Genomic DNA, 12,696 nt, shown 5'->3' on the forward strand with positions numbered 1-12,696 from the left:
ACCTCAGGATGTGACTGTATTTGGAAGTGGGTCCTTGCAGATGTAATTGATGAAGAGGAGGCCATGCTAGAGTAGGACAGGCCCCCAATCCAATATGACTGGTGATCTTATAGAAAGGGGCCATTTGGACACACTCACCCACACAGGGAGAGCCCCATGTGAAGACTGGAGTTGTGCTGCCACAAGCCAAGAATGTATCAGAAGCCAGGAGGACGAAGTGGAACAGATCCTTCCTAGCACTTTCAGAGGGAGCCCGGTCCTGCTAACATTGGGATTTTGGACTTCTGGCCTCCAGAGCTCCTGACAATATTTCTGTTGTTCTAAGCCACACAGTTTGTGGAACTTTGTTACAGCAACTCTGAAACTCAAGCAGCATTCTATCTGGGCAAAAAATATGTGCAAAGGTACAGAGGTGTACGGGAACTGTGGGAACTTCTGAGTTAAATCAGAATTGTTGTTTTGGTGGTTCAAAAATAGGAGAACATTGACAAATTTGCATGGTTCAAGTTAAGCTATCAAGTTGGAATAATGTACCAGGTTGAGTGGTAGATGGGGGGGGGGGGTCAGTTTACTGAATAAAGCTCAAATCAGAATAAATCGTCTTCCCTCCTATGCGGCCAATGAATCGTTCTGATAAGAAATCACCATGGATATGACAGGTGTATGAAGAATGGCTAGTATTACTAATTAATGGCAAGGAGCTCTGGTTGTGAACATTTTCCAAAATTCCATACATAAGGGAAGTTTGCAAACATTTTCCAAAATTCTATCCATATTCTATTTTAGGAAAAATGACTGTGGGACTTTCTTTCCCCAGCTGTTTTGAGGCTTTAAAATTTATCTTAGAACCTCTTGGAACTATCCCATCGGAATAACTGGAAGACAGATAAAACATTAGGCAGTTTATTGATTTTATTGGACGTGGAGTTTTGTCAGAACCAGCATTTACTGTACTTCTCATAGCTGTAAGCAAAGCATTAGAATTCAGCAACCTAATGCTTTTCTTTTCTCTGCCAAGCGGGGTCGTGAAATGGGAGAGAAAGCCTCCTTGCCTCTGTTCTTTGCAAACAGCATGTATTTGGGGCAGTAGAGCAAAACATCTGATCGCTGCTCTAAGTGTTTGCAAACTTTTGGGCACTGGAGGGGACATGCATATGAGATGGAACAGGGCATAGATAAAAGAATTCCTGCATTACCCACCATCCTGCCCAAAGAAACCACACGACTTCCATGGCAGTCCCAGACTACAGAAAGGGAAAACACAGCAAGCGCCTGCATTCTCTTCATTTAGGCCCCAAGTCATCCAAAAATTGCCTACCACAGCAGTAGATGAGTTCACATTTTAATCAAAACAGGATTGCATAGAAACATACGTCCACGTGAAAACCAGTACCCAATGTTTATGGTGGCTTTCTTTTTAATTGCTAAAAACTGGTAACAACCTAAATGTCCATCGTCAGAGGAAGCGATGAACAAACTGCGGTGCATTCACACAATAGCGGTGCTACACAGCAGCGAAGAGGAGCAGCCGACTGACACGCACAACTCGGATCTCAGGAGCATCGCGCCGAGCTGGAGAAGCCAGACACGAGCCGCTGCACACCGTATGATTCCATGGCATTCTGGGAAAGGCAAAACTCCAAGCACAGAGAACGCATGAGTTGTTGCCCGGGTTTGGGGTTCCAGGAAGAGGATGGATTACTAAGAAGCACAGGGGAATGTTTTGGGGTGATGAAAATGTTCTATGTCTTGTCTTTTTCTTTTCTTTTTGTGAAACGGAGTTTCACTCTTGTCGCCCATGCTGGAGAGCAATGGTGTGATCTCGGCTTACTGCAACCTCCACCTCCCAGGTTCAAGCAATTCTCCAGCCTCAGCCTCTTGAATAACAGATTACAGGCACATGGCTCCCCGCCCAGCTAATTTTTGTATTTTTAGTAGAGACGGGTTTTCACCATTTTGGTCAGGCTGGTCTTGAACTCCTGACCTCAGGTGATCCGCCCACCTCAGCCTCCCAAAGTGCTGGGATTACAGGCATGAGGCACCACATTCGGCCAAAGTTCTATGTCTGGTCACAGCCATTTACATTAATCAGAATTCACAGAACCATCCATCTTGAAGTGGTAAATTTGCTGCATAGAAATTATACCTCAAAGACCAGACGTTCAAAAATGCCTTTGTGTTTTGTAAGCTTCAACACTTGCCCAGTGGGAACCACAAAAGCGTTGCCCAATTTGTTGAAAGCATTGCTGTTATAACTTCAACATGTGGGGAGAAGTTATGTTTTCATACTGTCTTTGTCTGCTCTGGCCACCGTTACAAAACACCATAGACTGGGTGGATTGATCAACACACATTTCTTTCCCACAGTGGAGGCTGGAAGTCCCCAAGACCCAGGTTCCTGGGGAGGGCTTTCTTCCTAGCCTGCAGGTGACCAACATCTGCTGTGTCCTCTTGTGACTCTTCCTCAGTTCCTGTGCCAGAGGGGTCGGGGGACAAGTGGGCGTCCATCTTATAAGTGTCCTCATAAGGCCACCATCCTGTCGACCAGGGCACCACCCTATACCTCAGTCAACCTTAATGACTTCCTTGGTGGCCCCCTGTCCCGTTGCAGCCAGGGTTAAGCTTCAGCGTGCAAAGTGAAAGGCCACACAAATCTTTGTCCGTAACAAATGCCCAGTGGACAGGACACTCGGGTGCCCTGAGGCTGCAGGAGCTGAGGGTGATCTTGCTCAGGTACTTCTGCTGGTACCTGCTGTATGGGAAAAAGTCTGTTCCTCCTGGCTGGTGTCAGAAGTAACCAGGCTGAAGCCATGCTCTGAAAGAACCTGTGCAGGGAGAGAAAGACCTGTTTGAGACCGACCTGAAAGCTCTCCGAGGGGAAAGAGCAGGTAAGCCTGGCTCCCTGAAGGTCCAGGGGAAGAATGGGCTTCCCTGAGAGGCCTCATGAGGGCCGCAGTGGGAGGGAATGAAAGGGGCGGACAGGGTAGGGATGGGGCAGGGATAGGAGGGAGGTCTGCAGCTGCACCCAGCACTACTCCCTCTGCCCACCAGTTCACAAATGTGACCCCGGCCCCCTCCCAGGCTGAACAGAGGGTCCCCCTAATTTGCTGTGGCTCTGGGGAGCAGGGGCCCTGCTGGGACGTCCTGGTGAGCAGGGGGTCACTCAGGGTCTGTGCTCTGAACTCCAGGCAAGGGAGCCTGGGGAGTCAGGGCAGGAAAGGACATGGCCTGAGGGCCTGTGGCTCATCACCACCCTCTGCGTCCTAGTTTGCATTCCGGTGGCATCTGCTGCCAGGGAAAGCCACTCGTCAACACGAGCTGCGGGAGGAGAGGGGAGCTATTTGGGGCAGGAGACAGACTAAGAAATAGACATTGCTCCCCGTGGATTTCAGCCCTTTTGGGTTTCAGCTGTGCCCTCATTCTTCCCTGTACGGGGACAGCTGGATCTTTGCAGGCAGTGCAACAGAGGTGCAACTCCAGATGTAGTGATTCCACTTTGGACAGAGGTGCCAGGTGGGGGCCCCAGACTTGTGTCCAGGAGGGCACTGTCTGTGTGCCACAGTCCACCGGCCTCCTGGAGATGAAATCCCCATGCCAGCCAAGAGGGGTACGCGATGCTGACTTAGAGTTCAGCATCACTCCACTTCTCCACTCGCCATGACTCCTCACCTTCTCCTGGGCCCTGCCCTGATTTTCTGAATCTCCTCCAGCCCTCTGCGGTGGAAATGAGGAGGTCGATGGCTCCGAAACCAGCAGGTCTGGGGTGTTAAGGAAGATGGCCCTAAGTATATCAATTAGGAAGGGCTTCAGAAGGAAACAGGATTCTACTCTGAAAGTGCAAATGAAGGCATTTTAATGAAGGCACTGAAAGTTGTGGGCATTGTAAAGGGATTCAGCGAAGGAGAACAAGATGTCCAGAGTTGAACAGTAGCAGTAAGCCAGAGGGGAAGCTACTGTCATTGGAATCCAGTGAGGACCGCAAGCGTGAAGGAGGGACTACCCTGTGGGGACTGAGTATAGAAGGGACCCAGCCAACGGCAGAACAGTGGCCCACACAGGAAAGTGACAGGGAAGAAATACCCCAACCCTCTCCCTTCCTGCCCTGGTACTTTCCGTTGGTACTTGCTGAGGTCAAGCTAAGTGGCGTTTAGGATCCCAGGTAACTCAGTCCCTAGGAGCCAGCCTCCCAGGACCCAGGGAAGTACAGCACATGGATCTGTATTGGGGAAATGGGAGACAAATGGAAAATAATGGCTCAGCATCATCTAGTACATATTCACAGAGGACAGAGTTGACAGCTATGAGCTATTCTGATTTCAGGGCTGATAAAGACACCACACTACCCATTATTAAGCCTTATCATGTACAATATACTATGCCCAGGATTTGCAAGTGTTATCTTGCTTAATCCTCATAGCAACCACATGAGGGAATTACTCTTCTTGTTTTCCACATTTAGCAGGTCAATATGCCAGATATTATATACTGATTTTTAGCACCATCACTGCCTTTCTAAATCTCTCAGGTAATGTAGAGGCTGAAAGCCTAACAGCTATGTTTCTCAGGATCCCAGCAGGCTTCCAATTTAGATTCTCAGCCAAGTTTTAGTAGGCAGAGGAAAGGGAGCAATCATTTTCCCATGGCAGCTGTGTGCAGGCATGCAGATTTCAGCAGATGGCAGTCATGAGGTTTTGCCATTAACTTTGGGTCTTCTGCAAATCATCCTGATACTGAAGATAATTATATCATTTGCAGGGGGTTCCAATGATTCCTGTAGTTTACTGAGCTCTTGAAAAGAAGCAACCGTTTTTCCTGACCTTGACACTCAAGCATTTTTGATGGTTCTAGAAGTACCCATTTTCAGGTATTAAATACCTTTCTGTTTGAGATACATGATTGTTTTCTATTTTCCTGAAAGAATCCTGACTGATACAGTATTTGGTACTGAAAGTGGTTCCAGGAAATACAACTGCAAAGATGGAGGGAAATCTAAGATGTGTTGTTAGGCATGGATTAGGTTGAAGCCAATAATGACCTCCTGGCTAGTGGAAAATGGGTTTCTGGTAGTCCATGGCATGCAATGTCTTAAGTTATGGCCTGTCATTCATGGAATCAATTGCCTGTTAAAAGACACCAAGCACCTTTTTGATAGAATACTCTGGTGGAAGAGATAAGTACAAGGGTTAAAGTCACTGAATGCAATGGAAAATTTACAGAAAAAATACAGAACAAAATACCCCAACAATCTCAGGGCTTTAAAATTTCAACTCAGAGGTATAACTCAAAAGCACTGGAGAAGCATCAAAGAAGCTTCTACAACTGCCCCTGAAAGAATCTCTTATCGTAGCAGAAATTGAACCCAGGGTTGTTCCTACAAGGTGGCAGAATTACAACCTAACTTGAATTCACAGCCTCTTTAGGTGCTTCCATGAAAGGTGATTAATGGGGAAGGACTGTGACCAGGAGTATTGCACTGGGAAACTTGGGTATGTTAAGATGAATCAACGTACTTCACAACCTTAAAGTCCACTGAGCTTCCCTTCCTTTCTTTTCTGGGAACCTAGTTCCTTCTTGCTTGAAGACTTTGTAAAGACTCACCTGAAGAAAATACTTTCCCAGGGAATGCTGATTCTCCCATAGCCCACTACCCCCCATCACCTCTCACAGCAGTCATTAGAGTCATGCCAGTAGAATTCATAGAAATGAGTTCAAATATGACCCAGGAGAAGATAGAAAACATTAAAATAACTGCAACATTCTTCTAATGTATATTTGTAGAAATCTGATGATTATGTCCAAGAATGGATTCTAAGGGACTTAGAATTTGATTTGACTGGGCCAAATTTATCAGTCTAGGTGCACTTAAGAGAAACTTTGAATTCAGTGGTTTACCTAGAGCAGCTGGAAGTGGCTCTATTTGGTTGAAGGACTAAAACCTTGGACCAAAAAAATGGCCTACGTTAAACAGAGTTGCTTTCCAGTATATAAAGGAAGGAATCCAAAGTCTTAGATAAGAATGCCAGAATGGATTTATTGTGACCTGCTCCCCCATCCTATAACTCTAGTTTATGAGATTCCTGAGGATGCTTTGTTATATCAGGCATTGAAAAATACATTTCCAAGGAGAGCACCAGCATCCTTGGAAGGCCCTGCTGTGGCCATACTCTGTAGGCTGGGGGTGATGTAGCACATACCCATCTGGTGGAAAATTGATCACAGTTGACCCCTTCCCTCATGGAGTAGTCAGCAATTTTCCATCACAGTAGTAGATATTTCTTTCTTCTGTCTATGGATGTGTCTCCCAGGTCCACAAGGCCTTTGCTGCCTTATCACACAAAACTTCCCAAATGCCTGGTTATTCAGCACAATGGTTTTGCATTTGGCATTACTTCTTACAAACTGATTAAAACGCAACAGATTAAAATGCAACAGACCTGAAGCAATGCACTTGGTGCCCATGGGATTCACGGATCTTCCCATAGGTCCTACCACCCAGAAGCAGCATGCCTGATAGAACAGTGGAATGGCCCAATGAAGGTTATGCAACTGAGCCTGTTGAGATCTCATGACATGTGAGAATGGAGTGCTCTTTTACAAAGTACTGTGTCTATTATGAAACACATTCAATAGGAGCTGATTATTTTATGGCCAGAATACTTGGATTTGGGAACCAAAGGATAAGAATGGGACTGGCTTCATTTACTATTGCACGTAATGATCCACACCCAGTCAAGTTCTGCTTCTTACCACTGCAACTTTGAGCTCTGGAGGTTTAGAGACCTTATTTCCCAAGGGAAGAATGTCTCTACCAGGGAATACGATGGTTTATTGCATGGAGAGTTGAGACTGCCACCTGGACATTTGGAGTTCATTACACCACTAAGCCAATAGGCAAAGGGGAAGGTTAGTGTCCTGGCTGAGAAGACTGACCCCTAATATCAAAGAACAGAGATTTGCTCCACACATGGGGACAAGGAGGAATATGTCTGAAATCCATTACATCCTTTGAAGATGCTCTTTCTATTTCATTGTCCAAAGGGAGAAATCAGTGGAAAACTATAGCAACGCCATACAGGAAAAACCATCAAGAGCTCAGAAATGAATGTCTGGTCACCCCAACAAATAAAGAACAACAATCAGCTGAGGTTCAAATTGGAAGAAGGCCAAGTGTGGCCTCAGGATCAGTTGCAGACTTGAGAACAATTGCAGCAGCCTGGATTTTCATGTTGTTTTATGTATTTGTATATCCCAATTTCCCTTTTTTCCTTCTTTTCCCCAAGTGTTCACATTGGTTACATTTATCACTGATCTTTAGGATATAAGATTGTGGTGGCCATGGAGGTGTACCACCCAGATCTACTTCAAAAGAACCTGCTGTGGGAAGCATAGTTGATGACGGCCTTCAGCTACTGCTCTTCCAGATCCATCATAGCTGTCACACCAACACTGCATTTCTACTGAGTATACCCAGCCAATGGCTGACAGTGGCAGGGTCCAACTTTTCTTGAACCATTACTGCTCAACCTGGCACCCTTTGCTCAGGAATTCTCATCAACCTGGTCCAGACTTTCTCAGACTTGCAATGGGGTGTGAAGATGCTCTGCCTCCTCCTGTTCCCAAGATCCTTTTTCCTTGCCAGGCATTTCCACCAATAAATCTCTTTCACATATAATTCAGTCTTGGCATCGGCTCTTGGAGGACCCAAACTGACAGGGATGTGAAGCTGAGATTGTGATTAAACAATCTCACTCAAAGATGGATATGATGATTTTATGAGACTTTTCAGAGAGGAAAAGAGTGTTCTGTTTGCATAGAGAATAGTCATATTGTGTTAGGAGCATGCTGTTACTATTCTTGTTTTCTAGAAATTTTAATAAAGAAGGTTGTGTGCATACGCTGAGCAGCCAAAGTGGTAGGCTTGCTAGATCGTGTTTCAATAGGCACTCAAATCCAATTCCCCTAAATCCTAATTCCATTTTTCTGTGTCATGTTGCAGCTGCCTTACTCTAGTATTGTGGATGTGATTTTGGGTGCAATGAGATGCACTTACTAATATCTGCAGTGTACAATGCAGGCAGCAGCAGCGCCAGCTAAAGCTGAGCTCTGGTAGAGTTGGATTGGATTTTTACAGTGACCTACCTCTTCAGTGTGATATTTCCTCCTGGTCATCAGCTACAGGCTGTGAGACAGCCCGGGGGAGACAGGGTAGCCATGTTTCCTCCTACCTCCCAACCACTGGCTGGCGCACCAGCCTCCTGGCCTTAGGTCGCAGCCACAATGACGTGACCTCCTAAAATCCCTGGCAAGCTGGAGGAGCAGCCCTGCAACCAAGCCTGCTCTAAGATAAGGGTTTCTGTTTACTAACCTAGAGCTACTCTATTCTTTCATCCTTGTTCCCCTTTCAACTGTCTCGCGCAAGTACTAATGTTGCCATTAAATACGCATTTTGTTTTGCAAAATGAGAAGAGCTTATAAATACTTCAAATTTTCTCCCTCTGTTTCACTTCTTTCCATTTCTTTCTAAAATTACCGTAAAATATTAAATATACAAAATATTTTTGTATTTATACAAAACAATAATACCATAAAAGAAAACACTACATAGTTGAAACCCTCTGAGGATCTCTCCATTTCTTCCAGCCATAACGAATATCCTGAACTTTGCGTTTCTTTTCCTTTTGCGGTTGTTTATTTTTTCTACATTTGAATATATCCTTACACGTTTTTAAAATTTATAGAAATATCACACTGAATACATTTTTCTGTAACTTGCCTTTGCACTGCATTGTGAGATTGAGCTATGTTGATCTGTTTAACTCCAGCTGATGTATGTAATCATCCCTGATGATTATTCTGTCGTTTGACTATACCAAAATTTATTCAGGTCTCTGATAATGAGCATTTAGATTGGTTTGTTTTCTATTTATGAATTTAGCAATTATGTGTTTCTAATTTTTTGTTATAAACTATGGTGCTATGAATATTCCTGTATATGCCACCTTCAAAATTTTAAAATTTCAAGTTTTTAAAAATACAGTCATGTCAGGGTACGTTCTGAGAAATGTATCATTAGGCAATTTCATTGCTAGGCACACATCAATGTATGCAAATCTAGATGGCATAGCCTACTACACACCTAGGCCATATGGTGTAGTGTGTTGCTCTGACCACCATCATATATGTAGTTCATCATTGACCAAAATGGCGTTCTGCGGCACATCTGTATTAAAATTTTTTAGTGGAAAACGATTGTTTAAAATCTGTTTTACAAGAATGATAGTTTTTAGTGTCAACAATTTAAATATGGCACTTATTTTTTATCAGCACATTGGTGGTATTATTCCAACATCTTTTAGCTTCCCTTGCTGCCGTTGAGAAGTCTGTTGATTTGATACTCTGCTGTAAGTAATCCATTTTTTCCTCACATATGCTAATTTTGAGATCTTCTCTGCCTTTATTGTTCTGCCATTTCACTAAAATATGTTTAGAGATATATAAATTCTGCTTGGACTCTATTGTGCTTCCAGAATTGGAAGATCAATGTCTTTCATTAATTATGGAACATTCTCGGTCACGGACTCATTGAATGTTTCCTTTTCTCCATTATTTCTATTCTTTTCTTCTGAAACTTCAGTAGTCATATGTTAGTCCTTTTAACTCCATCTGCCTTGTTTCGTAACTTCTCTCTCATGTTTTCCCATATTGCTTTTTAGCATCCTGAGTAATATTCAGATCCATCTCCTGGTTTACTGATTATATTTTTATTTCCATAAATTTCACTGGATTCTTTTTCAATTCTGCCTGGCCATTTTTTGATGGTATTTTGTTTTCAGTCTCATTTTAAGTTTCTTCCTTTTAAAAAATACTTTATACATAATTATATTTACTATCTAATAATTTAAATATCTGAACTCTGGGTGTGTAATCTTCTTTCCTGCTCTTTTTCATGGTGGTTTGTTTTCTGTTTATGAATTTAGCAGTTGTATGTTTTGTACTCACGTTTGGCCAAACTTAATTCGTGGGAATCTGTGGGAGACTGTAAAAATATCAGTGGTTGCCAGGGTATAGATGAACAAGTGAAGCACTGAGGATTTTTAGGCAGGGAAGCCACTCTGTGTGATTACTACAATGGTGGCCACATGTCATCATACACTCATCAAAACCCATAGCATGTGCAATGCAAGCAGCAAATCCTAACGTAAACTCTAGATTCTAGTTAATCATAATGCATCAATATTGGCTCATTAATTGTAATGTGCCACACTAATGCAAGATATTAAAATAGGAGAAATTGGGAGGAGATGGGGCATATGGGAATCCATTGTATAATACTTCCTGCTCAGTTTTTTTATAAACCTGTAACTGTCAAAAGCCTATTCATTTTTTTAAATATAGAGATAAAAAAACTAAAAAAAAAAAAGTAAACTTTGTGATTTGGACTTAAACAGGGAACCCTATCTCAGGGTCATGAGAGAAAAGAACCAAGTGTCTCCTTCTGTGAACTGAAGGGCATCAAGAAGAGTGGCGTTTTAGTGGCAGAGGGGAATTCACTTTCTTTTGCAATCTAATGCTGGGTGTGTGTTGTGTTCTTTTTTTAAATTATACTTTAAGTTTTAGGGTACATGTGCACAATGTGCAGGTTTGTTACATATGTATACATGTGCCATGTTGGTGTGCTGCACCCATTAACTCTTCATTTAACATTAGGTTTATCTCCTAATGCTATCCCTCCCCCAACCCCACAACAGGCCCCGGTGTGTGATGTTCCCCTTCCTGTGTCCATGTGATCTCATTGCTCATTTCCCACCTATGAGTGAGAACATGTGGTGTTTGGTTTTTTGTCCTTGCAATAGTTTGCTGAGAATGATGGTGTCCAGCTTCATCCATCTCCCTACAAAGGACATGAACTCATCATTTTTTATGGCTACATCGTATTTCATGGTGTATATGTACCACATTACCACATTTTCTTTTTTTTAATTTTATTATTATTATACTTCAAGTTTTAGGGTACATGTGCACAATGTGCAGGTTACATATGTATACATGTGCCATGTTGGTGTGCTGCACCCATTAACTCGTCATTTAGCATTAGGTATATCTCCTAATGGTATCCCTCCCCTCTCCCCCTACCCCACAACGGTCCCCAGTGTGTGATGTTCCCCTTCCTGTGTCCATGTGTTCTCATTGTTCAATTCCCACCTATGAGTGAGAACATGCGGTGTTTGGTTTTTTGTCCTAGTGATAGTTTGCTGAGAATGATGGTTTCCATTTTCATCAATGTCCCCACAAAGGACATGAACTCATTTTTTATGGCTGCATAGTATTCCATGGTGTATATGTGCCACATTTTCTTAATCCAGTCTATCATTGTTGGACATTTAGGTTGGTTCCAAGTCTTTGCTATTGTGAATAGTGCCGCAGTAAACATACATGTGCATGTGTCTTTATAGCAGCATGATTTATAGTCCTTTGGGTATATACCCAGTAATGGGATGGCTGGGTCAAATGGTATTTCTAGTTCTAGATCCCTGAGGAATCGCCACACTGACTTCCACAATGGTTGAACTAGTTTACAGTGCCACCAACAGTGTAGAAGTGTTCCTATTTCTCCACATCCTCTCCAGCACCTGTAGTTTCCTGACTTTTTAATGATTGGCATTCTAACTGGTGTGAGATGGTATCTCATTGTGGTTTTGATTTGCATTTCTCTGATGGCCAGTGATGATGAGCATTTTTCATGTGTCTGTTGGCTGCATAAATGTCTTCTTTTGAGAAGGGTCTGTTAATATCCTTCACCCACTTTTTGATGGGGTTGTTTGATTTTTTATTGTAAATTTGTCTGAGTTCATTATAGATTCTGGATATTAGCCCTTTGTCAGATGAGTAGGCTGCAAAAATTTTCTCCCATTCTGTAGGTTGCCTGTTCACTCTGATGGTAGTTTGTGTTGCTGTGCAGAAGCTCTTTAGTTTACTCAGATCCCATTTGTCAATTTTGGCTTTTGTTGCCATTGCTTTTGGTGTTTTAGACATGAAGTCCTTGCCCATGCCTATGTCCTGAATGCTATTGCCTAGGTTTTCTTCTAGGGTTTTTATGGTTTTAGGTCTAAAATGTAAGTCTTTAATCCATCTTGAGTGAATTTTTGTATAAGGTGTAAGGAAGGGATCCAGTTTCAGCTTTCTACATATGACTAGCCAGTTTTCCCAGCACCATTTATTAAATAGGGAATCCTTTCCCCATTGTTTATTTTTCTCAGGTTTATCAAAGATCAGATGGTTGTAGATATGTGGCATTATTTCTGAGGGTTGTGTTCTGTTCCATTGATCTATATCTCAGTTTGTTTTGGTAACAGTACCATGCTGTTTTGGTGACTGTAGCCTTGTAGTATAGTTTGAAATCAGGTAGGGTGATGCCTCCAGCTTTGTTCTTTTGGCTTAGGATTGACTTGGCAATGTGGGCTCTTTTTTGGTTCCATATGAACTTTAAAGTAGTTTTTTCCAATTCTGTGAAGAAAGTCACTGGCAGCTTGATGGGGACAGCATTGAATCTATAAATTACCTTGGGCAGTATGGACATTTTCATGATATTGATTCTTCCTACCCATGAGCATGGAATGTTCTTCCATTTGTTTGTATCCTCTTTTATTTCATTAAGCAGTGGTTTGTAGTTCTCCTTGAAGAGGTCCTTCACATCCC

General features: G+C 42.8%; 1 protein-coding gene across 1 annotated transcript in view; it reads left to right on the plus strand.

Moving 5' to 3' along the window:
* The window catches only part of MSRA (methionine sulfoxide reductase A), a 461,700-nt gene that overhangs the window by 428,221 nt on the left and 20,783 nt on the right, over window positions 1-12,696 (plus strand). The window contains exon 12 of the transcript XR_010159154.1: window positions 1-12,696. This exon is cut by the window's right edge and continues 20,783 nt beyond it. The gene's annotated coding sequence lies outside the window, so the exon portion shown is untranslated.

The sequence above is a fragment of the Pan troglodytes genome, chromosome 7 (genome assembly GCF_028858775.2).
Source record: "Pan troglodytes isolate AG18354 chromosome 7, NHGRI_mPanTro3-v2.0_pri, whole genome shotgun sequence".
NCBI lineage: Eukaryota > Metazoa > Chordata > Mammalia > Primates > Hominidae > Pan > Pan troglodytes.